This window comes from Panulirus ornatus, chromosome 27 (genome assembly GCF_036320965.1).
Source record: "Panulirus ornatus isolate Po-2019 chromosome 27, ASM3632096v1, whole genome shotgun sequence".
Taxonomy (NCBI): domain Eukaryota; kingdom Metazoa; phylum Arthropoda; class Malacostraca; order Decapoda; family Palinuridae; genus Panulirus; species Panulirus ornatus.
The window spans coordinates 14,084,545-14,112,433 of record NC_092250.1 but is presented as its reverse complement, the minus strand read 5'-3'; the positions used below and the strand labels follow the sequence as shown (position 1 = coordinate 14,112,433).

Sequence of the window (27,889 nt, the reverse complement as noted above, 5' to 3'; positions counted from 1 at the left end):
GTGACTGCTGATAGTACGCACTTCGAAGGCCCCCAGTTAACGCGTAACTAGATAGTACGCACTTCGAAGGCCTCCCAGTTAACGCGTGACTAGATAGTACGCACTTCGAAGGCTCCCGGTTAACGTGTGGCTAGATAGTACGCATTTCGAAGGCTCCCAGTTAACGCGACTAGATAGTACGCACTTCGAAGGCCCCCAGTTAACGCGTGACTATATAGTACGCACTTCGAAGGCTCCCAGTTAACGCGTGACTGGATAGTACGCACTTCGAAGGCCCCCACTTAACGCGTGACTATCGAGATGGAACAACTTAAATGGTTGTGCAATCCACTCACCTTACATGATCGTATCTTGCTCGCACAAAGCGAATGATCGACCTTATGGGAAGAAAAAAATTGCTCATCTCGCCCTAGTCCACAGCATTAAAAGAGTCCAGTAGAAAAAAATTGCTCATCTCGCCCTAGTCCACTGCATTAAAAGAGTCGAGTAGACACACGGAGAAGGAGAACGCAGAGAGCACTGGCGTATCTCAGGGACTTGTCATTTCATCCATTGCTTTCTGAAAGACAGAACATCTTAGATCAGTCAGGGGAACTCAAAAGGTGGCCTCAGATTCGCCGCTGCAAGACACACCAGGCAGTAGATGTCTGCACAATCACTTGTGTTGCCTGAATGAACATACATGGTCGTGTGTCTGTGAGTGCTAGCCACGTCGAAGGCTTAGGCTGGTGTGTGTGTGTGTGTGTGTGTGTGTGTGTGTGTGTGTGTGTGTGTCTGTGTGTATGTGTGTATGCACGGGAGTAAAGAGAGAATATGCATATATTGAAGGTTATGAGACGAAGCAACACGAGTCTCTTTCTAGAGGCTCACACAGCCCAAAACTTTGCGCTACTTTTAGCAGCAGGGAAATGTGGGCTCCTTTCGAGCAACTTTTCATCCGTGGCGTATAAGGGATTAAGAGAGCAGGTATCACACATACTTCAACACCCGCTACTTACCGTCTCTGGAGCCATATAATTTCCCCATCTTCATGTAGCAGTGTTCTAAGCCATCATTTTGCCCACCGTGGTAACAGCTGTGCCAGTCGCTCCAGCTTTGTATGCAGGGCAGGGTAGCAGGCCACCTTCTGGTGCTGGAGGTTGACCTATTGACCTCGAAGTTGTGTTTTCCTCGCAAATCTAAGGGGGAAATCTATTTCCTTCATGGTAAATTTTTTTTTTTTGCATAATGTTACATCTTACGTCCGTCTGTTCCTGGTGGCCCAGCGAAAAAATTTCCTCCTCCTTCAGCACGCTTGTGAAACGTACTTCTGGTTCTCTTGTTTTCTCAGCATTGATCTAGAAAACAAAGGTTCAAGAATGATATCGCTTTCGGGTGGTTGATTTAGAAAGGTGTGTCATTGATCAATCAGTCTATCTCCTCCCATTGATCTGTTCGTATGGTCTAGTCTACACTGGGGCTGTCGAGGTCACATAATCATTCCTTCCTTTACTGTTAAAAAAATGATTAATTTCATGATCGAGATCTATAACAAGTTGCTTGTGTGTGTGTGTGTGTGTGTGTGTGTGTGTGTGTGTGTGTCTATATACGACACATACGTAACTTATCTTTGCTTTTATCTGTGCATTATCGATGCACAGGTATTGCTGGACGACGCCACGCCTGCACGAAAATGCACTTGTGGGTGGAGCAAAGAGTCACCTTTTGGCGAGGCTTACACAGACTCGTCAAGAAACTTCCTCCTTCCAAAGGCGTCTACATTCCCCTGCTGTGGTAAGTCACGCACAGCCCTGGGCTGCAAGAGCCTTCAGAAAGGTCCTGGCCTAACACCACGACTCCTTTGGCACATCTTGGTCATGAGGGCATTATAGACAGATGGTGATGTATACAGAAACGTATGAACCCGCAATTAAGTCGGGATTTGACTGAACCATGGTCAGATATCAGCATAAATCCATTAATAGCCATCAGGCAACGCTTTTTATAGACAGAATATTGCAATAATTCTATTACTAACGTAATCTACTGACGAGAGAACGCATTATATGTATTTGATAATCACACGCAACACAGCAGTTTAACTATCTAGTTCAACATTAGTGGCCAATAGACAAGTCTTTACCGGAGCGATACAGATCGGGGTTGAATGCATAGAATAACAGAACTTCGAGTCTTGATAATATTGAATCACCTTACATCCCACTGTAACCATCATCGCTCGGGTACTTGATTAGAAGGTACACAACACTAGCATGTCCTGTGTGATGGTATGTGCCAGCTGTGAGCAAGACTGGTGTCTTAACTGGCAAAATAAGAATGAGCCAGCTGTGGGCAGGACTGGTGTCTTAACTGGCAAAATAAGAATGAGCCAGCTGTGGACAGGACTGGTGTCTTAACTGGCAAAATAAGAATGTGCCAGCTGTGGGCAGGACTGGTGTCTTAACTGGCAAAATAAGAATGAGCCAGCTGTGGACAGGACTGGTGTCTTAACTGGCAAAATAAGAATGTGCCAGCTGTGGGCAGGACTGGTGTCTTAGTTGGCAAAATAAGAATGTGCCAGCTGTGGACAGGACTGGTGTCTTAACTGGCAAAATAAGAATGAGCCAGCTGTGGGCAGGACTGGTGTCTTAACTGGCAAAATAAGAATGAGCCAGCTGTGGGCAGGACTGGTGTCTTAGTTGGCAAAATAAGAATGTGCCAGCTGTGGACAGGACTGGTGTCTTAACTGGCAAAATAAGAATGAGCCAGCTGTGGACAGGACTGGTGTCTTAACTGGCAAAATAAGAATGAGCCAGCTGTGGACAGGACTGGTGTCTTAACTGGCAAAATAAGAATGTGCCAGCTGTGGGCAGGACTGGTGTCTTAACTGGCAAAATAAGAATGAGCCAGCTGTGGACAGGACTGGTGTCTTAACTGGCAAAATAAGAATGAGCCAGCTGTGGGCAGGACTGGTGTCTTAACTGGCAAAATAAGAATGAGCCAGCTGTGGGCAGGACTGGTGCCTTAGCTGGCAAAATAAGAATGTGCCAGCTGTGGGCAGGACTGGTGTCTTAACTGGCAAAATAAGAATGAGCCAGCTGTGGACAGGACTGGTGCCTTAGCTGGTAAAATAAGAATGTGCCAGCTGTAGGCAGGACTGGTGTCTGTATCAACTGGCAAAATCCAAAATCCAAAAATCACCTCCCTAATCTTCTTCACCTTTTACCCCCACACAGCTTCCCTCCATCCCAACGGTAGAAAACCCCGTCCCTCCTCTTGACTCCCTCCTCCCTCCCTCACTTTACCCTCCACAGTCCCTGGCAAGGGTTAACTTGTCTCATAATAAGTTCTCTTATGATAGTTCACAAGTATGCCCAAGGGACGCCTCCCTGCCCCCTCACCTCTCGCGTGTCCTTCAGTGGAATTCAAGATATTACACACACCCGACCACCGTCGTCGGCTGACTCGACTCCCACACAGCCTTGCTTGTCAGTTCGCCGACTCGACTCCCACACAACCTTGCTTGTCAGCTTGCCGACTCGACTCCCACACAGCCTTGCTTGTCAGCTTGCAGACTCGACTCCCACACAGCCTTGCTTGTCAGCTCGCCGACTCGACTCCCACACAGCCTTGCTTGTCAGCTTGCCGATCAAGATATTACACACACCCGACCACCGTCGTCGGCTGGCGGGCTCCCACACAGCCTTGCTTGTCAGCTCGCCCGACTCCCTAAAGCCCAAGCTTGAGTTACAGCTTGCTGACGCCTCCCATACACTCCCGTACACTCGCTCGTCGACTGTCTAACTCATGGACACCCAACTGATCGCTAGCTGACTCCTTCACCAACCCTATGCCTTATTCACCTTCAAATACCCTCAGTTGGTTGGATGAAATCCCCCCCCCATGATGTCTATCTATCGACTCGCTGATCCCAAAGACACCCATCTATCAGCCTGCTGACACCCGGACACACCTAACTGACGGCCGAGTCACTCACGGAACATAACTCAACCACTGGCTGCCTTCCTCCTGCGTCCAGGCAGAGTGGTTCCAGTACTTTCAAGCTGACGATGCTGGTACACCTAAGCTGACGATGCTGGTACACCTAAGCTGATGATGCTGGTACACCTAAGCTGATGATGCTGGTACACCTAAGCTGACGATGCTGGTACACCTAAGCTGATGATGCTGGTACACCTAAGCTGATGATGCTGGTACACCTAAGCTGATGATGCTGGTACACCTAAGCTGACGATGCTGATACACCTAAGCTGATGATGCTGGTACATCTAAGCTGATGATGCTGGTACACCTAAGCTGATGATGCTGGTACACCTAAGCTGATGATGCTGGCTGCACCTAAGCTGATGATGCTGGTACACCTAAGCTGATGGTGCTGGTACACCTAAGCTGACGATACTGGTACACCTAAGCTGACGATGCTGGTACACCTAAGCTGATGATGCTGGTACACCTAAGCTGATGATGCTGGTACACCTAAGCTGATGATGCTGGTACACCTAAGCTGATGATGCTGGTACACCTAAGCTGATGATGCTGGTACACCTAAGCTGATGATGCTGGTACACCTAAGCTGATGATGCTGGTACACCTAAGCTGATGATGCTGGTACACCTAAGCTAAGCTGACGATGCTGCTAAAGTACTTCTACAAGTCTGAAACCGAGAACCAAGTCAGAGTTAGCAAAATTAAAGTCAGGCATTCGCAATGTGACTAATGAACGAGAAATCCCTCGTATCTGCTCATGACGTTATTAAATGCTTACTGTTGTATATAACCTCATGTTACTCTGGCCGTTAGCATAAATCAGCAACGAGAGTAAACATTCCATATTCATACACAGTACGTTTTGCTAGTGTGCCATTAAACGTAAAATCTGCATCATTAACTTACTACGAAGTTTATGGCATATATGAAATTCTTTAAGCTCCAAAGCGTATATAAGCGATATGACTGACACACATTAATCGATTATAGAGCAGTAGTCAGTGTACCTCTGTGGGTTAATGATATACACAATCTTTTTCTGCATATCTTATCACATTCAGTCTTCGAGAAACACCGACGATTTTGGGTTAATGACACAAACACACCCTTGGGATCTCAGGCATGTTCCATTCACTAGACGTTCGATGTCGTAAAATAGCAGACACATGCATATAATTTACATATCTCTCATACTTAATCGACATATTGACATTCGTGGAGTTCCGACTGTAGAATGACGTGATACAGCGTATGAGTGTGGTATGTCATTGGGGCAAATAACCAAAGGCCTCTCTGAGTATCTGCAAACCTAGACTTTCTTTTCCATTTGCCACTTCGTTCTGCGACGACCTGGAAAAAGGCTAACGAATAAATCACACGCAAAGTGACAGAATTTACAGTGAATAATGAACTCCCAAGTTTCACGACAAATAATCACTAACTTGTAACCTTAATACTCATTATTGGACATCTTACTCGTGTTGACATAAACGCTCATGAATCATTCTTTTTATATTGTGGAATGCATGGGAAGGCTGGCTAGAGTGGCAGAGCTGCAGCCCAGGTTGGGCGAGCAAGTCACAAGGCAGTGAGTCGAGGGTAGGGAGGACGCGTCTATCCTAGCATTGCACGAGTGAGGATTGAAATGCCTTTAATGACGGTCATACTCATGTGTGTAATGTACTCTCAATGTGGAATTAGTTCTTATCATACTCCTATATTTTTTTTTCACAGAGTAAACTGACCCGATATTTTACAGTAGTTGAGTTTAACGAAACTCTTGCACTGTAAGAGTGGTTCCGGGTTGAGAAAACACACTATAGCTCCGCTCAGGGGGACGATTAGGCTCCGCTCAGAATATCTTTTGCATGACCGTTGCTTAACACGTGATCGGAGCGAGAGCGACCCTTGTACGATAGTATGCATACCCCCACTCAAATATGTACATGTATAGTGATATTTACCCGGACGCGATAGCGAACTGTGAGCGAACCGGGAGCGGAGCTACAGTGTGCATCAGCAGGCCACCGAGTCTGATGGCTACGCGCTGGTAGCCCCCTAGCAATGAAAAAAAAGAGAAAAAATGATACTGCTGTAAGAGGTCTCAGGACCCTTGTCGATATGGAAGCACTACTGGGGCTATAGAAACACAATCAAAATGTCTCCTTCAGAGCAGAAGGGAAATAAGATATATATATACTCTCAATCACACGTGCAATTTATGATTGCAACACACGCCCATTGCCTCCAGATAGATGTCTGGCGTGGCTAGAGTCATCCAGTCGACCAATATGATCGTGAAGAAACGACCTACATTCGCAGCTCAGGTAGAGATTGTATTGCCCCACGAATGCAGGAGAAACAGCAACGGTAATAAATGAAGCACTAAACATAATTTGGTGATAACAGACACACAACAGAAACACAGCAACGGTAATAAATGAAGCATTAAACATACTTTGGTGATAATAGGCACAACAGAAACACAGCAACGGTGATAAATGAAGCACTAAACATACTTTGGTGGTAATATACCAACATGAGAAACAGCAACGGTAATAAATGAAGCACTAAACATACTTTGGTGATAATAGACACACAACAGAAACACAGCAACGGTAATAAATGAAGCATTAAACATGCTTTGGTGATAATAGACACACAACAGAAACACAGCAACGGTGATAAATGAAGCACTAAACATACTTTGGTGATAATATAGACAACAGAAACACAGCAACGGTAATAAATGAAGCACTAAACATGATTTGGTGATAATAGACACACAACAGAAACACAGCAACGGTAATAAATGAAGCATTAAACATGCTTTGGTGATAATAGACACACAACAGAAACACAGCAACGGTGATAAATGAAGCACTAAACATACTTTGGTGATAATATAGACAACAGAAACACAGCAACGGTAATAAATGAAGCACTAAACATGCTTTGGTGATAATAGACACACAACAGAAACACAGCAACGGTGATAAATGAAGCACTAAACATACTTTGGTGATAATAAACACACAACAGAAACACAGCAACGGTGATAAATGCACTGAACTTACTTTGGTGATGATATGCAGACAACAGAAACACAGCAATGGCAATAAATCAATCCCTGTTCACATAATTTGGTGATAATACACCAAGAGAAACACAGCAACGGCAATAAATGAATCACCGTTAAAAGTCTGTTAGAATCACTCATCAAGCTATGATGGAAGGGTAATAAATGTTTATAAATGTTCGACTTTTGACATTCACTTACGCAAGCAGTTTTGACTTTATTTTGTTCGCCGTCTAAACTGTCTATCTAAGGTATAGTTTAGTGGCCATTACTTGGCAGTTATTAAAGCTAGTTTAACTTAACTTTACTATGAATTTAGTTAGTAAGAAACAACCCTAAGTTTCAGGAAATACTGGAACATGACCTGTTCAGATAATTCATGAATGGGAAGAATAATTGACCATAAGAAATGGAACGTAGTCACTATAATATGTAATCCACCGTAGAATTTTGATGACAGGAACAAATAAACAATATGAACATAGGAATAAATAGGATGATAAACAAATATTAGGATGGTAAATGTGAAGCAGTGAAACACGCACTTCTCAGGGGTAGCAGAAATACTAATAATGATGGATGTTCATTTACGGAGACAAAGAGTCATAGAGACACAAGTTTTGAAAAATGTATATTGGAAAAGTTTCTATACTAGCATGTCACTGAACACATTAATATCAGAGAAGCTGATACACCAAATCAGCACGTTTTATTTTTACACCGAACTGGAAAAGAATGATAACGTAATGCTTGAATTTGACTATGTTAAAGATATAAGGAAAAAAGAATATGAAACCTAGTTCAAAGATGAAATATGATCGCAGAGACTCTACACAAATGAACAGTTCCTAAGTTGATAAATTGCGAAAAGAAATTTAAGAGCTACAAGATCCAGGGTATTGTGGTGGAAAGGTCTGTGAAATTTTAGTGGAGTAAAACATAATTACCCTCAGCTTCAGATAGAGTGAAAGGAGGTTATAAAAGCGCAAGATGTTTTGTAAATGTAGTCATGAAGCGAAGGAACTTGGCTGTTATCTGTGATGATACAAGCGACACCCAAGCTAACCGACATTTATATATGATAAGAATGCAAGACACGACTGTACTAAGATAAGACTGTGGGAACAGAGACATCTAAGGTACTCGATGATAGAGACCATCTCTATAAACTAAACAGGAATGAATCGTTGGATAAGAGGGTCCCAGGCCCGTAGTCTCCTTCTGATTTCTCGTTTGAGCGGTGAGCACGACGAGGTAGGAGGCATGGAGGGAGGCAGTGCGTGTAAACAATGAGGGAAGTGTGGTCCGGCGGTGCGCGTTTGGCCAGGCGATATGCGTGCGGCCAAGTGGTGCATGATGGGCTAATTCAGGCGCTGCATGCTGTAAAGCATAGTGCATGCTGAGGGAGGGAGGGAGTCAGTCATGCCTCAGCTCCTACCGTGACTACGTATATATATAGTCCGGCAGCAGACATTTCTCTGCGAAATAACTTCCTCAGTTACACTCGCTTCTATGGCGCCTTATGTCTGCATTCCTCTTCCTTTTTCTCTTCCACCTCTCATTCACACTGCTCTTACCCGTTTTAATCTCTACGTACTTTTCAATAAGGCTTCTAAAAACGTTGGTATGTTCATCTTGCATTATTATTGATCGACCTTCGTTAAACATACATCAAGCAAATCAATTATGTCATACACACCTATTACTCTTTTTAAAGTAGATTTTGCTTAAAAATCACAAACATTTTATCTCTGATATAAACAGAATCAGGTCACATTTGAATTAGTCTGATCAAACGAAATATGCACACTGAATGTCCCTTCATCTTTAAAGTGAATAAGCTACGAAAATTCATCCGTGTATTCATGAAATTAATTACGCTCTCATGTTTGATAGTCAGATCCTCACCATCATTACCTGTAAGGTTAATCAAGCCAAAAGCTACCAACATTAAACCACAATTATCTCTTCGTTAACCGAGGTTTTTCTTTTTAAAGTCTCTGCGTCAACGTACAGTGATCTAGCCAAGATTTCTGTATCATATAAACTAACAATGAATATATATATATATATTTTTTTCTTTTTCTTTTAAACTATTCGCCATTTCCCGCGTTAGCGAGGTAGCGTTAAGAACAGAGGACTGGGCCTTTTTTGGAATATCCTCACCTGGCCCCCTCTGTTCCTTTTTTTGGAAAATGAAAAAAAAAAACGAGAGGGGAGGATTTCCAGCCCCCCGCTCCCATATATATATATATATATATATATATATATATATATATATATATATATATATATATATATTCAATAAACGAGTACATTATCTTTACATTAAACGAATCAACTTTTATGTGATATGATTTCTGTATCATATAAACTAACGATGATGATTAATATATATATATATATATATATATATATATATATATATATATATATATATATATATATATATTAAACGAATCAACTTTTATGTGATATTAAACTATACACGATTTACTCACCTACAACTGATTACCAAACAACCTATCTTGTTTTCAAAATAATAATGAACCACTAACTGTTTCTAAGAAAGAAAGAGCTATGGGAATCATTCTCGTAATCACCTCAAGTGCCACATACATAGTGAAAGTATATTTGGCCTAAGAATTATCTTCAACAACTGAAGAAGGTGTTTGAAGTCTCGTTTGGCGAGCGTAAGTTGCTGATAGGCTAAAGCCTAGCCAACGACGACCAAGCCACCCATAGCACCTCCCCCTCACACGAGTCAAGCTTCCTCAGCATGCATCTCCGACGTCCCCATACACCTTTACATCACCATATAAAGTACGTTACACTTTGTATTCCACCAAAGTAAAGGAAAGGGTAGGAAGACACCCTACCTCTAGCCTACCAAACCGTGTGGCCAGTGGGGATATAAACCCAGCCGTGTGCGCTACATCACAACATCTAGAGATGGAGATGTGGCTGACGGGAGGGTAATCCAGTAAAGTGCACTACATCATAGCAACGTAGGAAGGTGGAGGAGTACACGGTTTGCGCCCGGGGAGGGAGGTAACCCAACGCAGTGCACATCACAGCGACATCTGGAGACACACGCACACAACGCCTCCCTCCACGTCTTGCTCCCATAGTCCAAACTCACCGAGGAAACCCAAAATTTCATAACTCATAACTTAAAGAATTCCGGAAATGGCGAATATATATATATATATATATATATATATATATATATATATATATATATATATATATATATATATATATTGGAAAGAATCACAATTTTGCGCGTGATCAAGCATATTCCCATGAGTCCAAGGGCAAAATGAAACACTGTAAGTTCCCAAGTGCACTTTCGTGTAATACTCATATCATCAGGGGAGATATAAGAGAGAAATATTAGTCAGTTCATATACAACGAAGAGACGTACCAAATGGCGTCCTAGCTACGTCTTTTCGTTGTATATGTTCAACTGGCTTATATTTCTCTCTTGTGTCTACATTGATGATGTGATTATTACACGAAAGTGCACTTGGGAACTTATAGTGTTTCATTTTCCCCGTGGACTCATAGGAATATATATATATATATATATATATATATATATATATATATATATATATATATATACATATATATATATATATATATATATATATATATATATATATATATATATATATATATATACATATATATATATATATATATATATATATATATCACATTAATGACAACCTGTATATTTAAACACTAGCTATGTTAGAAGACGAACTATTTTGCATTTACATTTTTCAAACTGGTCAACGTACAGTTTCTATTTTAAGGTTACAAATTACCAGTTTAATCACCGTTTGTAAAACTAGGACAGAGCGCTGCAGGTCCCCAAATTACTGGACTGGTGTAATCTCTGATGAGAAATACGGTCGGACAGACTCTTGTTTCCAGACTCAAAAGACAAAAGACAACGCATCGAAAACAAATTCTTGTCAACTGAGGTGTAAGTAATATCATATTCATATATCTTCTGAACCACATATTTCCCGTACCATCTCTGTGTTAACACAAGTTTCTGTGCCACTCTATTCATCTGTGTGTAGCACACATTTCTGTACCACTCCATCTCTGTGTACTACACATATTTTCGTACCACTCCGTTCATCTCAGTGTACTACACATTTCCATACCACTCTGTTCATCTCTCTGTGTACCACATATTTCAATACCACGCTGTTCATCTCTTTGTGTACCACATATTTCCGTACCACTCTGTTCATCTCTATCGCTATTCATCTCTTCCAATCACCTCATTACTCACCTCTCATCACCTCCCAGTCTTTCTCATTACTCTCCTCATCTCATCTCTCTCACTCCATTCACGTCTCTATGACTAGCCATTTCTTTCCCTTTCACACACTACATACGATTCTCATCTCTCTCATTGCTCCATTAGGTCTCTCTCTCTCTCTCTCTCTCTCTCTCTCTCTCTCTCTCTCTCTCTCTCTCTCTCTCTCTAATTCTTTCGCTCTCCTTTATTCATCTCACGCCCTGTTTGTTCATTCCCTGCCAGGCACACACACACACACACACACACACACTCACACACTCACTCACACATACACACACACACACACACACACACACACACACACACACACACACACACACACACACACACTCTCACACTTATTATGAATCCCGCTTACTTACGCCTTTACTCTCACACTCACAACCACTGCCTCACACGTTCACTCACAGTAACCCATTCACTCAGTAACTCATTTTTACTCATTCTCGCTTAGATGCTCTCTACTCCCACTCATGATCATTCACACCAATTCTTAATTCTCACTATTAGTCTCATACTCACTCACTCCAACTCTTCAATCTCACTATCAGTCACACTCACATTCACTCATAATCATTCACTCTAACCCTTTACTCTCACTGTCAGTCACACTCACACTCATACTCACTCACTCCAACTCTCTACTCTCACTATCACTCTCACTCACTCACTCCAACTCTTTATCAGTTTCACTCCCACTCATACTCACTCACTTCGAATCTTTACTCTCACCTCACTCACACACTCACTCACTCATTCCAACCCTTTATCAGTCTCACTCCCTCTCATGCTCACTCACTCCAACTCTTCACTCTCTCTATCAGTCTCATTCACACTCACTCCAACTCTTCACTCTCTCTATCAGTCTCATTCACACACTCACTCACTCCAACTCTTTACTCTACCAGTCTCACTCATACTCACTCACTCTCACTAGCTCGGTCCTCCTTTGTCTCTGTATCATAACTTCATCTGGAAAGCATGTGTCGATTCTCCACGCTGTATCTAACCTAACCTGAAACACTCCAGGCAAACGAATTACAGACTCGAATTTAGTGCCGGTTATTCAATGTGCATCCAATTTACATCAATTGTGCCAGTGAAGAACGTTTTAAGATTAGGGATATCTACATGGCGGACCTTCAGAGACCAAAGTGTCTGGGTATAGGGCCTTCAGGGACCAAAGTGTCTGGGTATAGGACCTTCAGGAACCAAAGTGTCTGGGTATAGGGCCTTCAGTAGGGCCTTCAGGAACCAAAGTGTTCGGGTATAGGACCTTCAGTAGGGCCTTCACGAACCAAAGTGTTCGGGTATAGGACCTTCAGTAGGGCCTCCAGGAACCAAAGTGTCTGGGTATAGGGCCTTCAGGAACCAAAGTGTCTGGGTATAGGGCCTTCAGGAACCAAAGTGTTTGGGTATATCGCCTTCGGGGACCAAAGTGTCTGGGTATAGGGCCTTCAGTAGGGCCTTCAGGAACCAAAGTGTTTGGGTGTAGGACCTTCAGTAGGGCCTTCAGAAACCAAAGTGTCTGGGTATAGGGCCTTCAGTAGGGCCTTCAGGAACCAAAGTGTCTGGGTATAGGGCCTTCAGGAACCAAAGTGTCTGGGTATATCGCCTTCGGGGACCAAAGTGTCTGGGTATAGGGCCTTCAGTAGGGCCTTCAGGAACCAAAGTGTTTGGGTGTAGGACCTTCAGTAGGGCCTTCAGAAACCAAAGTGTCTGGGTATAGGACCTTCAGTAGGGCCTTCAGGAACCAAAGTGTCTGGTTATAGGGCCTTCAGTAGGGTCTTCAGGAACCAAAGTGTTCGGGTATAGGATCTTCAGTAGGGCCTTCAGGAACCAAAGTGTCTAGGTATCGGGCCTTCAGGAACCAAAGTGTCTGGGTATCGGGCCTTCAGGACCCAAAATGTGTGGGTATAGGGTCTTCAGGAACCAAAGTGTCGAAATTTGCCGACGACTTGAAATTCGTAATTGTGACTTAATAAAAACTGCTTAAACACTTAAAAGCGATTTAAACAAACTGATGGAAAATGGATTTCAACGCTGACAAATGCAAAAAACACATAATGCAATTAGGCGCTGAACAGATAAGAGTCTGGTAAGCTATTCTCAGAATTACAAGAAGGAAAAAAATAATACCTTGGCATGATTATCAGTAATGAGCTAAAATATACATATATAACATTGCCGAGTTGGGCATAAGAAGCCAACAGGATGCTAAGAATACTTTTATTTCTGTTTTACGTTGGAGCCTCCAGTCACAGACAGAGGGCCAAATCAAGGCCGGGTCTTCATTGAAATATAAAAGGATTATGAAAGGGGGAAAAAAATAAGAGAGAAGAGACATGGGAAAGTATTCACAAAGCCAAATGTATACAGATAGAAAATAAAGGATACGATGCTCTCTCTCTCTCTCTCTAAAAAGCATCCTCCTTTTCAGTCATTTGTCATCACAATAGGAAAGTAAAATATTAAAGTGTTTCCTTTAATATTTTATTGCTTTATTGATTTTATTATTCTTTTAATATAGAAACACTAGGGAGCTCTCAAAGTCAAGAAGAATTTCATTTTGTGATATATCTTGCATTACAATTTGACTAATAAAAACTTACTTACTTACTTACTTACTTAAAACCTTCGGTCAGGCCTTACTTGAAATATCCCGGTGCAATTCTGGTCAAACTAAATCATGGATGAAGTAAACCTAGAACACATTCAAAGAATGACAACTAAACAAATTCCGTCATCCAGAAGAGAAGATAAGCTCTGGTGGGCTAAAGCATAGACTCCGAGGAGGTCAAATACTTTTCAGAATACCAAATATTTTCACTAACATACGAAAATGCTGTTCATATTGGAAGGGGGTTTAATGATTGGAAATAACAGTATGAAGATTGAAGGAAGATGATGTCATAGCAACAATGGGCAAATGCTTTTCAACTATTAACTTGTAAAGTAAGTGAATACCAACCACCAGATGTGGTCCATCCACAGACTATCAGTGCCTTCAGATGTGATATTTCTATTATCATCATACCACCCACATTGGTTCTGGGAGAGACAAATCCTCCATCCGAGTGTGGAACCATCAGATCCATTATATGAGTGTGGTACCACAGTACCAAATCCCACATCATCTGAGCGTAGAACCATCAGATCCATTATATGAGTGTGGTACCACAGTACCAAATCCCTCATCATCTGAGTGTGGAACCATCAGATCCATTATCTGAGTGTGGTACCACAGTACCAAATCCCTCATCATCTGAGTGTGGAACCATCAGATCTATTATCTGAGTGTGGAACCACAGTACCAGATCCCTCATCATCTGAGTGTGGAACCATCAGATCCATTATCTGAGTGTGGAACCACAGTACCAGATCCCTCATCATCTGAGTGTGGAACCATCAGATCCATTATCTGAGTGTGGAACCACAGTACCAGATCCCTCATCATCTGAATGTGGAACCATCAGATCTATTATCTGAGTGTGGTACCACAGTACCAGATCCCTCATCATCTGAGTGTGGAACCATCAGATCTATTATCTGAGTGTGGAACCACAGTACCAGATCCCACATCATCTGAATGTGGAACCATATCAGGTCCATTATCTGAGTGTGGAACCACAGTACCAGATCCCACATCATCTGAGCGTAGAACCATCAGATCCATTATCTGAGTGTGGTACCACAGTACCAGATCCCTCATCATCTGAATGTGGAACCATATCAGGTCCATTATCTGAATGGAGAGACAACAGATCCATTATCTGAGTTTGGAACCACAGTACCAGATCCCTCATCACCTGAATATGGAACCCGGGCCATGTCCTACATCTTGCGCAGGACAATCCGATCCCACATCGTCTGAGTGTAATACAATCAGAGACCTTCACCATCAGGTTGTACGCCCCGTGAAAGCTTTTCATTACGCGCATTAAGGGTTAAGTGTTTTGGCTCGAATCGTGAGAGACAGCCGCTCATTTAACGTTCCATAAGTTGATTATAGAATCCTCAAACACGTATCTTAAAAAGGACGAATTAACGAATATATATATATATATATATATATATATATATATATATATATATATATATATATATATATATATATATGGATGTGGAAAGGGAGCTGTGGTTTCGGTGCATTATACATGACAGCTAGAGACTGAGTGTGAACAAATGTGGCCTTTGTTGTCTTTTCCTAGCGATACCTCGCGCACATGCGGGGGTTGTCATTTCATGTGTGGCGGGGTGGCGACGAGAATGAATAAGGGCAGACAGTATGAATTATGTACACGTGTATATATGTATATATCTGTGTGTGTAAATATATGTATACGTTGAGATGTATAGGTATGTATATGTGCTGTGTGTGGACGTATATGTATATACATGTGTATGTGGGTGGGTTGGGCCATTCTTTCGTCTGTTTCCTTGCGCTACCTCGCAAACGCGGGAGACAGCGACAAAGTATAATGAATGAATAGAATAAATATATATAGTGGAAGGAGACATGTAGAACGAAGTTAAGAAGGAGTAAAGGTGGTAAATGAAAATGAATACACTAAATACACCTGAAATTTACTGAATAAGAATAGAAAACCGGAATGAAAAATGAATGAGAGATAGAATTAATCAGGTAGAAATCTTACGAAGTGGTTTTAAGTGGAGAATAACAGTTCAGCACTGAGTTATGTGCAGTGTGCAAAAAGTAAACTAAAGAGGTCTGGCTTGGAGAGCAGGAAGGGGACAATGGAAGCTGTCTTGTGAGACATGGGGAGAAAAAGAGACGACGGGCAGGAAGAAGCGGAGATAATGGAAAGAAAAAGAGGTCGCAAAGGACAGACAAAAAGTAAAAGACTACCTGGTCCGAAGGAGTGACAGTAAACAGCCACTGAAGTGCCCTAACCCACTCGATACCGAGACGGGTTAGGTGATAATCCTTCCAAAACAGTGGCATTCTACCACCTACAAAATGGAGCAAAAGATGAAGACTCAGACAGCTAACTGCTATTATAATAGACTCAGTCCAAAGGACAATGTTAGGCTGGGTGGTGCACTAACCTGTTCCTCCACGCACTAGGTCTGCAGGGCTGGTATCCGTCTTTGTTCCCGGATGTTGAGCTTTGATGCCACTAATAAACTCGTGAATACGACATTTGGGCACGACTGTAAGAGCCGTGAGTACGACTAAGGTAGGAGGATTCTTTGTTCACGAAGGTGTAAGGCATGAATACCCCAGGGTTGTACCGTCGTGCTCCAGGGTCGTTCTATCATGTTCCAGGATCGTTTCGTCGTGTTCCAGGTTCGTTTCGTCGGGTTCCACGGTCGTTCCATCGTGTTCCAGGGTCGTTTCGTCGTGTTCCACGGTCGTTTCGTTGTGTTCCAGGGTCGTTTCGTCGTGTTCCAGGGTCGTTTCGTTGTGTTCCAGGGTCGTTTCGTCGTGTTCCAGGGTAGTTTCGTCGTGTTCCAGGATCGTTTCGTCGTGTTCCAGGGTCGTTCCATCATGTTCCACGGTCGTTCCATCGCGTTCCAGGGCCGTTCCATCATGTTCCAGGATCGTTTCGTCGTGTTCCAGGGTCGTTTCGTCGTGTTCCAGGGTCGTTTCGTCGTGTTCCAGGGTCGTTCCATCATGTTCCACGGTCGTTCCATCGTGTTCCAGAGTCGTTTCGTCGTGTTCCAGGGTCGTTTCGTTGTGTTCCAGGGTCGTTCCATCGTGTTCCAGGACCGCCCCAACGTGATCCAGTACCACTCCATCGTGTTCCAGGACAGCTCCATCGTGTTCCAGGGCCGCTCCATCGTGTTCCAGGGCCGCTCCATCGTGATCCAGGACCGCTCCATCGTGTTCCAGGACCACTCCATCGTGTTCCAGGGCCGCTCCATCGTGTTCTAGGGCCGCTCCATCGTGTTCCAGGGCCGCTCCATCGTGTTCCAGGACCACTCCATCGTGTTCCAGGACCGCTCCATCGTGTTCCAGGACCACTCCATCGTGTTCCAGGGCCGCTCCATCGTGTTCTAGGGCCGCTCCATCGTGTTCCAGGACAGCTCTAACGTGTTCCAGGGCCGCTCCATCGTGATCCAGGGCCGCTCCATCGTGTTCCATGGCCGCTCCATCGTGTTCCAGGACCACTCCATCGTGTTCCAGGGCCGCTCCATCGTGTTCCAGGACCACTCCATCGTGTTCCAGAACAGCTCCATCGTGTTCCAGGGCCGCTCCATCGTGTTCCAGGGCCGCTCCATCGTGTTCCAGGACCACTCAGTCGTGTTCCAGGACCACTCCATCGTGTTCCAGGGCCGCTCCATCGTGTTCCAGGACCACTCCATCGTGTTCCAGGGCCGCTCCATCGTGTTCCAGGACCGCTCCATCGTGTTCCAGGACCACTCCATCGTGTTCCAGGGCCGCTCCATCGTGTTCCAGGGCCGCTCCATCGTGTTCCAGGACCACTCAGTCGTGTTCCAGGACCACTCCATCGTGTTCCAGGACCGCTCCATCGTGTTCCAGAACAGCTCCATCGTGTTCCAGGGTCGCTCCGTCGTGTTCCAGGACCGCTCCATCGTGTTCCAGGACCGCTCCATCGTGTTCCAGGGCCGCTCCATCGTGTTCCAGGGCCGCTCCATCGTGATCCAGGGCCGCTCCATCGTGTTCCATGGCCGCTCCATCGTGTTCCAGGACAGCTCTAACGTTTTCCAGGGTCGCTCCATCGTGTTCCAGGGTCGCTCCGTCGTGTTCCAGGGTCGCTCCGTCGCGTTCCATGGTCGCTCCGTCGTGTTTATGGTTACCCAAGAGTCGTCGTCTCAGTAGCTGCGGGGCGAGGCTCCCTCACTGGCCAGCCAACGCCAGCTACACATACTGATGGTAATACAGTAACGGTGCCGCCTCGCTAATTGCCTCGTCTGTGTCAAGGGTTGTACGACAGTGCCCTCTGCAATGTTAGTCCTAATTTACTAATGACTTCATCTTACCGACAGGCAAAGGGTGGCTGTCCACAGGTTATATTCCCTTGCCCTGTCAACTGGGATTGGAAAGTGTCCGATTGTTAAACCTGGACCAATTCACGAGGTTAGGGAGGGAGAGACGTGAGAGGGAAGGATGGGCGGGGGGGGCGATGATGTAGCGTGTGGACGTCGGAGGGAGGACGATGGTCAAGGAGTACATGGGCAAACCAGTCAACATGATGGTCCACGTCGAGGCTACCTGCAGGAGGAGATGAACAAATGCATGAGAGTCAATGACTATTGAGATGGATACAGGGGCGTAGAGCACAACGCTCCTATCCCTACCCATTACTCCCCTCAGGAGAAAAAAAAAAAAAAAGCACAAGAGCATATTCGTGCCCTCGAAGACGTGCGACAGACAGACGGATCACGAAATTCATTCCTGTGGTGTGACGCAAGACTTGTTCGTGGTCGTTCGTTAATGATATTTTAATCTGTTTAACAAAGAAAAATAGATTCACATTAACTTTTGCCCATTTCACTCGCCCATTTTCTTTCCCTTTCTAACGCCCATTTTTTTCTTTCCTTCTTTCCCTTTCTGCCGCCCATTTTTTCTTTCCTTCTTTCCCTTTCTGTCACTTCATTCTCACTTCATTCGTTAGGCTCAACTCTGACGACTGTCGCTTGGCTCATTCAAAAGGCTCCCCATACCCTCCGTTCTCGACCCCGGCTGAGAGAAATGAATGCTCAAGCTCATTTCTTTCATTCCCAGCCAGAGGCAGACACACATTCTGGTCGCGTCTAGTCCAGCAGAGGAGTATTGTAGTGTTCTGCATTCATGTCGGGAGAATGAAGAAGATGGAAGCGATACCAGATTACCTTCAAGAAATGGTTGTTACTTGTCAACAGAATTACCTTCAAGAGATGGTTGTTATTTGTCAACAGAATTACCTTCAAGAGATGGTTGTTACTTGTCAACAGAATTACCTTCAAGAGATGCTTGTTACTTGTCAACTGAATTACCTTCAAGAAATGGTTGTTACTTGTCAACAGAATTACCTTCAAGAGATGGTTGTTACTTGTCAACAGAATTATCTTCAAGAGATGGTTGTTACTTGTCAACAGAATTATATTTCAGGCCATCTTTATCTGCAGGTCACCTCAGTCACGGATCCTGGTGAAGATAACTGCTGTTCTTAATGTAATTAGTGCTTTAGACCATAGGGTCCTTGGAGTCAACATGTCTTTGAAAACCAGCTCGCCAGCTGTGTCAACATGTAAGGCCTTGACTTACTCTTTTGAGAGTCCTCAATACCCTAATTAAGAGAGATTTATAATTGACGTCTTATCATTTGTATTACGAACTTGTGTTGTCCATACCCATTTTTCTTTTGAGAAACTCACTCACTTCAGGAGAAGATTAAAGTTCTGTAGGGTTATTCGAAGCCTGCCAACATAGCACAGATAATTCAGGATAGGTTATAAGACCCGACCTAGAGATTGTCCTTCTAATTTGTCTGGAGAGTGTGGTTGGCAGACTTATGGACACCATCATTTCAGACAAAGTTGTGAATCTTTTCGAGGATAATTTTTCCCACTCACTGCATGGCTACCAACAGCATCTTTCAACCTTGACAAATGCTTTCGATGTCTTTTAACGACATCATCAACATGTACTGGCGAAGGTAGACCACAAGATATCATTTCATCTTCGTAAGGCATTTGACGCAGTCAGCCAACAAAGACTACATGCAAAAGTTGAATCAAAATTGGTCAAATAGATAGGCTTGTACTCCTATGACTAGGTCCAATAGATAGGCTCGTACTCCTATGATTTAGAAAGTTGATTAACTGGCAGTAAACAACGAGATTAACGATCCAATTTCTGCAATAGTTAGACATGATAAGTGGTGTGCCCTTGGGATCAATCCGCGAACGAATTCTTTTCTATCCAGTCTATATCAGCGACACTGAACAATGGCGCTGTATTGTAAGATATCAAAATTCACAAACATCCATAAACAGGGGGAACAGAACAACAACATAAACTGAAGGTTTTATGTTCCAAGCTAACATAGACAGACCGATAAATTGGGGCTCGCAGTTGGCCAAATGCATTCTGTGATCCATAAATGTAAAGTCAGACACATTTGTTAGTATAAAACAAAAGACAAACTACAGGACGAATTCCGCTAAACTTACATATATATATTCAAAAAGGAAATTGAAGAAAACAGACCTAAGTGTGATAATCTCCGATGACATAAAGCGAAGAAAAGGTTGGAACAAAAGATAGAGCATTTGAATTCAAGTTTATGAAACTAAATCCTCTAGCTTTCCAGTTCACTTAAACATCTATATGTTTTGGGTTTTCGTGGCCTCGACTGATAAATGACAACCCAGTAGGAAGGACAGAGATTCATCATATAACGTCTGTTCTATCTGTGAAGCTACCACAGATTACCACACGTAATATCAAAGACACCCATTACTACTATTAAGAGAAATTCATCATTAGTATCACTTTGTTTCTCACACTAGCTCGTGTGGTCCATCCCAGTTAACCGTTCGTTCAGTCTGTACTTTTTATTCCACTGAGAATTTTGTCGATGTCTGTTACGTGTGTTCTGCTAGCTTGTAAGGCCCATATCGATTTCTATTCCACATGTGCTAGTACTCCTTGAAGTCTGTTGAAATATATGCTGTGCGTGGTTTACTAGCTTGTGAGGGCCATACCAATGTCTCTTCTACCTCTGGTAGATCACGTTGAAGTCTGTTACTGATATCTGCTTCGTGTGTTCTGCGAGCATGTGAAGGCCATACCAATTTCTGTTCCACCTCTGCTAGTACATATTGAAGTCTGTTATTGACATCTGCTTCGTGTGTTCTGCTAGCTTTGTAGGGCCATTACCTATTTCTGTTCCACCTCTACTAGCTACCTTCATGAAGTCTATCATCAATTTCTGCTTTACCTGTGAGGTTCACCAGTGATATCTGCTCCACCTGTGCCATTAGCCTGCAGACTATACCTTTACCATAACATTGGCTATGTATCCACTGGTGTTTGGCCTACATGCACCTGTACAGCTGTGAAATCTAACAATAATGTGTTCTCCAGAGCGAGGCGCTTACGCTAAGGTCTGCTCCGGCTTTTTTACCTCTACTGTGTTAAGTCCAAAAAGATAAATGGATGGTCGACTTAAATCACGACTTGTAAAAAATTCCACCATTCAAATACATACTTCTACGCCAGGGAGGCAGGTCGATCAATACTCTCTCTGTGATGTCCACTATTCCATTTGCTTCTTCGCCCTTACCTACACCTAAACGCCATCTCAGTTGTTAACTATAACTCTATTACCAAGAGAAATATCATTGAATCTTCTATTATTAAATACACAAAGAATTATAATCTTAATATTAGTGATGGTCTGTACAAATTAGATAACTTTACTGTTGATAAGATTTGTAAAATGGTAAGTTTATGAACGCTCGTTGTATGTTTTGGACAATCACATGTTTACCAAATGGCGTCCTAGTTTCGTCTCTTCGATGTATATGAACTGACTGTTATATTTCTCTCTTGTGGCTCCCCTGATGATGTGATTATTACACGAAAGTGCACTTGGGAACTTTTCATGTTTCATTTTCCCCGTGGACTCATAGGAATATAAATATATATATATATATATATATATATATATATATATATATATATATATATATATATATATATATATATATACCTCCACGTCCGCTTCATTTTTCCTTTTCTTTTTTTTCCCCTCCTCGGCGAGTTTCCCTAAGTTTTCCCCAACTGTGGAAGGAGGAGGAAGTAGAGTTGTGTGTTGAAGGAGATAAATTTTCAGTATTTTGTTTCTTTTTGCGTCTGGCTGTCTGTCTCTACTAGAGCCTGTCTGTCTCCCAGCCTCCCTGTCTATCTTGTCTGTCTGTCTGTCTTTCTGTCTGTCTCTACTAAAGCCTGTCTGTCTGCAAGCCTCCCTGTGTCTGTCTGTCTTTGTCTGTCTGTTTCTCTGTCTGTCTTCCTGCTAGCCTGTCTGCTTACCTCCTTGTCCTTTTGTTTACTTTCGTACCTGTTTACGTGTCTGTCTAACTGTTTGTTAGTCTACGTGTTTACTAGCCTACATGTCAGCCAACCTGTTTGCTAACCTCCCTCCCTGCCTAACTGTTTGCTTGCCTGTCTGCCTGTTTGCTAACCTCCCTGTCTGCCAAGCTGCTGGTTTCTTTGTCTACCTGCCTGTTTGCTACCTTCCCTGCCTGCCTGTGTGCTAACCTCCTTCCCTGCCTCCTTGTTTGCTTGCCTGTTTGCTACCCTCTCTACCTGCCTATTTGCTAACCTCCATCCTTGCCTGCTTGTTTGCTTGCTTGTTTGCTAGCCTCCTTGCCTGCTTGCCAGTTTGCTTTCTTGCCTGTCTGTTTCCTAGCCTGTCTGCCTGCCTGCTTGTTTGCTTTCTTGCCTGTCTGTTTCCTAGCCTGTCTGCCTGCCTGCTGTTTGCTTGCCTGCCTGCTTGTTTGCTAGCCTGTCTGCCTGCCTGCCTGTTTGCTTGCCTGCCTGCTTGTTTGCTAGCCTGCATGCCAAGCTGCTTGTTTGTTTGTTTGTCTACCTACCAGCCTTGTCTGCTTGCTTAAGTACCTCCCTGTGAGAAGGTCCTCTTCGTTTTTGAATGTCTGTCTGATTTGTCTGTCTGTGTCTGTCTGTCTGTGTATTTCTCGTGTGTATATCTATTTATCTGTCCGTCCATCTGTCTATCTCTCTCTTAAGTGTCTATCTCTCTTCTGGCATTTTCTATCTTCGTCACTCAATGTTTCTCTCAGTGTGGTCTGTGTATCTGTTCAGCTATGTAACTTCTATGTCGCCTGATTTGTCCGCATATGTACTTCGGTGTTTCTCGTTCGTCTGTGTCTGTCTGTGTCCGCCTTCCTTTATCCTTTTCTCTGTTCTTTGGTCTTCGTTGTCTCTCTCTCTTGCCCACAGTCCTGGCTTCCTCTTTTTTCTTTGTCTCTGTGTTTGTCTTCTTTGTCCACAGTCCTGACTGTCTCTCTTTTCTTTGTCTTTGTCTTTGTTTGTCTTCTTTGTCTATCCCTTGTCCACAGTCCTGGCTGTCTCTCTTTTCTTTGTCTTTGTCTTCTTTGTCAATCTCTTGTCCACAGTCCTGGCTTTCTCTCTTTTCTTTGTCTCTGTGTTTGTCTTCTTTGTCTATCCCTCGTCCACAGTCCTGGCTTTCTCTCTTTTCTTTGTCTCTGTGTTTGTCTTCTTTGTCCACAGTCCTGGCTGTCTCTCTTTGTCTCTGTATCTGTTTGTGTTTGTCTTGTCAAATCGTGGCTGGGCCACATTCACTGGCTGACTCCTTGCTAGCAGCGTTCCGCTGGACGCCGCCCTATCTATCTTTCTTTCCCCCAGGTCGTGGACAGGCCAAAGCTCTTTGTTTCCCTAACCAAGTTAAAACTTGGTCCTCTCTCCGGATAGTCCAAACTCTTTATCTTTCCCCTAGATAAGGCCAGACTCTCTCTCTCTCCCACATCCTCTGTCAGGTCACACATTTATCTCCTCTTGTGCCAAGCCTCTGCCTACTCTCTCTCTCCTTCCAGGCCACCAAGCCTCTGCCTACTTTCCTTCCAGGCCACCAAACCTCTGCTTACTCTCCTTTCAGGCCGCCAAGCCTCCGCTTACTCTCCTTCTAGGCCACCAAGCCTCTGTCAGCTCTCCTTCTAGGCCACCAAGCCTCTGCTTACTCTCCTTCCAGGCCACCAAGCCTCTGCCTACTCTCCTTCCAGGCCACCAAGCCTGTGCTTATTCTCTCTCCTTCCAGGCAACCAAGCCTGTGCCTACTCTTTCTCCTTCCAGGCCACCAATCCTCTGCCTTCCCTCCTTCCAGGCCACCAAGCCTCCGCTTACTCTCCTTCCAGGCCACCAAGCCTCTACCTACTCTCTCTCTCATTCCAGGCCACCAAGCCTCTGCCAACTCTCCTTCCAGGCCACCAAGCCTCTGCCAACTCTCCTTCCAACATCTGCCTTCTCTCCTTCCAGGCCACCAAGCCTCCGCTTACTCTCCTTCCAGGCCACCAAGCCTCTGCCTACTTTCCTTCCAGGCCACCAAGCCTCCGCTTACTCTCCTTCCAGGACACCAAGCCTCCGCTTACTCTCCTTCCAGGCCACCAAGCCTCCGCTTACTCTCCTTCCAGGCCACCAAGCCTCTACCTACTCTCTCTCTCATTCCAGGCCACCAAGCCTCTGCCAACTCTCCTTCCAGGCCACCAAGCCTCTGCCAACTCTCCTTCCAGGCCATCAAGCCTCTGCCAACTCTCCTTCCAGGCCATCAAGCCTCTGCCAGCTCTCCTTCCAGGCCATCAAGCCTCTGCCAACTCTCCTTCCAGGCCATCAAGCCTCTACCTACTCTCTCTCTCATTCCAGGCCACCAAGCCTCTACCTACTCTCTCTCTCATTCCAGGCCACCAAGCCTCTGCCAGCTCTCCTTCCAGGCCATCAAGCCTCTGCCAACTCTCCTTCCAGGCCATCAAGCCTCTACCTACTAATCTCTCATTCCAGGCCACCAAGCCTCTTCTGCCTTCCCCACTCGAAGAGTAAAGCCTCCTCCTCCTCCTCCTCCTCCTTCCCAACCTGCCTTCCACCACCCCCACGGACACCACGCTCCCTTCACCTCCCTCATGACTATCCACACTTATCGAGTCCCTCTCCGTACCCTACTGAATCTATGATACGTCATCCCCACCCCACCTCGTCCCTCATTCCTAATTCCTTACGACCTTTCCTTTTTGGCCACCTCAACCTCTTCCCATTTTCACCTCCCAGCCACCTCATTTTCATGCTGCCTCACCTCCCATCCACCTCATTTTCATGCTGCTTCACCTCCCAGCCACCTCATTCTCATGCTACCTTACCTCCCAGCCACCTCATTTTCATACTACCTCACCTCCCATCCACCTCATATCCATGCTGCCTCACCTCACAGCTACCTCACACTCTAGTGAAAACATGAGGATACATGGGGACACTGTGGGGGAGCAAGACGACACTGCAGGGATAGATGAAGACACTGCAGGAGGATAGATGAAAGAAGACACTATAGTGGGATAGATGAAGACACTGCAGGGGGATAGATGAAGACACTGCAGAGGAATAGGTGAAGACACTGCAGAGGAATAGGTGAAGACTGCCGGGGGATAGATAAAGACACTGCAAGGGAATAGATGAAGACACTGCAGGGAATAATGAAGACACTGCAGGGGATAGATGAAGACACTGCAGGGGGATAGATGAAGGCAGCTCAGAGGTATATAGGGAGCAATTGAGAGGTGCACGAAAACACTTTACGGCTTATAACATTGCAGTGAAATGGAAAGGCGCTGCATTGGCACATGGATACGGGCATCCGTGGTGGAGTGGTTAGCGTTACTGACCATGTGTCACTAGGGATATTCCAGGGTAGGACCCGCATGGGTTCTCCATTCAGACTTACCTCCCAATTGACTTGTCCCTCAACCCTACTGTACCTAATAACCTTGCTCTTATTCACATTTACTCTCAGCTTTCTTCTTTCACACACTTTCCCAAACTCAGTCATCAGCCTCTACAGTTTTTCACATGAATCAACCACCAGCGCTGTATCATCAGCGAACAACAACTGACACACTCCCCAAGCTCTCTCATGCACAACAGACGGCATACTTGCCCCTCTTTCCAAAACTCTTGCATTCACCTCCCTAACAACCCCATCCATAAACATATTAAACAACCATGGAGACATCATGCAAACCTGCCGCAAACCTACATTCATTGAGAACCAATCACTTTCCTCTCTTCCTACACGTACACATGCCTTACATCCTCGATAAAAACTTTTCACTGCTTCTAACAACTTGCCTCCCACACCATATATTCTTAATACCTTCCACAGAGCATCTCTATCAACTCTATCATATGCTTTCTCCAGATCCATAAACGCTACATACAAATCCATTTGCTTTTCCAAGTATTTCTCACATACGTTCTTCAAAGCAAACACCTGATACACACATCCTCTACCACTTCTGAAACCACACTGCTCTTCCCCAATCTGATGCTCTGTACATGCTTTCACCCTCTCAATCAATACCCTCCCATATAATCTACCAGGAATACCCAACAAACATATACCTCTGTAATTTGAGCACTCACTTTTATCCCCTTTGCCTTTGTACAATGGCACTATGCAAGCATTCCGCCAATCCCCAGGCACCTCACCATGAGTCATACATACATTGAATAACCTTATCAACCAGTGAACAATACAGTCACCCCCTTTTTTAATAAATTCCACTGCAATACCATCCAAACCTGCTGCCTTGCCTGCTTTCATCTTTCGCAAAGCTTTTACTACCTCTTCTCTGTTTACCAGATCATTCTCCCTAACCCTCTCACTTTGCACACCACCTCGACCAAAACTCCCTATATCTGCCACTCTATCATGAAACACATTCAACAAACCTTCAAAATTCTCACTCCATCTCCTTCTCACATCACCACTACTTGTTATCACCTCCCCATTAGCCTCCTTCACTGAAGTTCCCATTTGTTCCCTTGTCTTGCGCACTTTATTTACCTCCTTCCAAAACATCTCTTTATTCTCCCTAAAATCTAATGATACTCTCTCACCCCAACTCCCATTTTCCCTCTTTTTCACCTCTTGCACCTTTCTCTTGACCTCCTGCCTCTTTCTTTTATACATCTCCCACTCATTTGCATTATTTCCTTGCAAAAACCGTCCAAATGTCTCTCTTCTCTTTCACTAATAATCTTACTTCTTCATTCCACCACTCACTATCCTTTCTAATCTGCCCATCTCCCACGCTTCTCATGCCACAAGCATCTTTTGCGCAAGCCATCACTGCTTCCCTAAATACATCCCATTCCTCCCCCACTCCCCTTACCTCCTTTGTTCTCACCTTTTTCCATTCTGTACTCAGTCTCTCCTGGTATTTCCTCACACAAGTCTCCTTCCCAAGCTCATTTACTCTCACCACTCTCTTCACCCCAACATTCTCACTTCTTTTCTGAAAACCTCTACAAATCTTCACCTTCGCCTCCACAAGATAATGATCAGACATCCCTCCAGTTGCACCTCTCAGCACATTAACATCCAAAATTCTCTCTTTCGCGCGCCTATCAATTAACACGTAATCCAATAACGCTCTCTGGCCATCTCTCCTACTTACATACGTATACTTATGTATATATATATATATATATATATATATGTATATATATATATATATATATATATATATATATATATATATATATATATATATATATATATATATCCTAGCCTAAGCCAGGTACCCATTTGATCACCCAACCCCCTTGGGATGGATGAACAGATGGGTTAACTGTGGACCGAAAGCCGTAACCAGGATTCGAACCTTTACCATCTCGACCCCTGGGCGGCGGCTAGACCCATGAATGCGTCACGGGCAGCAACGCTATAAGACGATACATGAAAACGCTTCAGTATTC

At 44.1% G+C, this 27,889-nt stretch overlaps 1 long non-coding RNA gene across 1 annotated transcript in view; it reads right to left on the bottom strand.

Annotated features, from left to right (window-relative positions):
* Positions 1-18,007: 18,007 nt before the first annotated feature.
* LOC139757579 (uncharacterized) overlaps positions 18,008-27,889 on the bottom strand; it is a 140,122-nt gene continuing 130,240 nt past the window's right edge. Inside the window, exon 7 of the long non-coding RNA XR_011714671.1 lies at positions 18,008-18,613. This is a non-coding gene — a long non-coding RNA (uncharacterized lncRNA). The remainder of the gene's footprint in view (positions 18,614-27,889) is intronic.